Below are 289 nucleotides of genomic sequence, written 5' to 3'. Positions count from 1 at the left end.
AGCCACGCCATCTCACCATCTAACTTGACCGGAAGTCGCCTCGGCCGCTTTCCCGGAGAATACGACAAGTTTCTCCTCAAGTTCATCTTCTCCGCCGTGGAAGTTGCTACAAGGGCGGCGCCGATGGACCCTGAGGAATTCATTGCGAAGGGAAAAGGGGAGTCATAAACACGCGACTTGGCACGGCTTATTGACACGAAGGGGCGGGAGACAAGGTCGTCAACAGAAGTTCAGAATATCGTATAAGCCTGTTTACTGGGCAGATGCTAGTCAACTGAAGCATAAAGGA

This window comes from Penaeus monodon, chromosome 19, assembly GCF_015228065.2.
Source record: "Penaeus monodon isolate SGIC_2016 chromosome 19, NSTDA_Pmon_1, whole genome shotgun sequence".
NCBI classification, from domain to species: Eukaryota; Metazoa; Arthropoda; class Malacostraca; order Decapoda; family Penaeidae; genus Penaeus; species Penaeus monodon.
Note: the sequence above shows the minus strand (reverse complement) of the source record.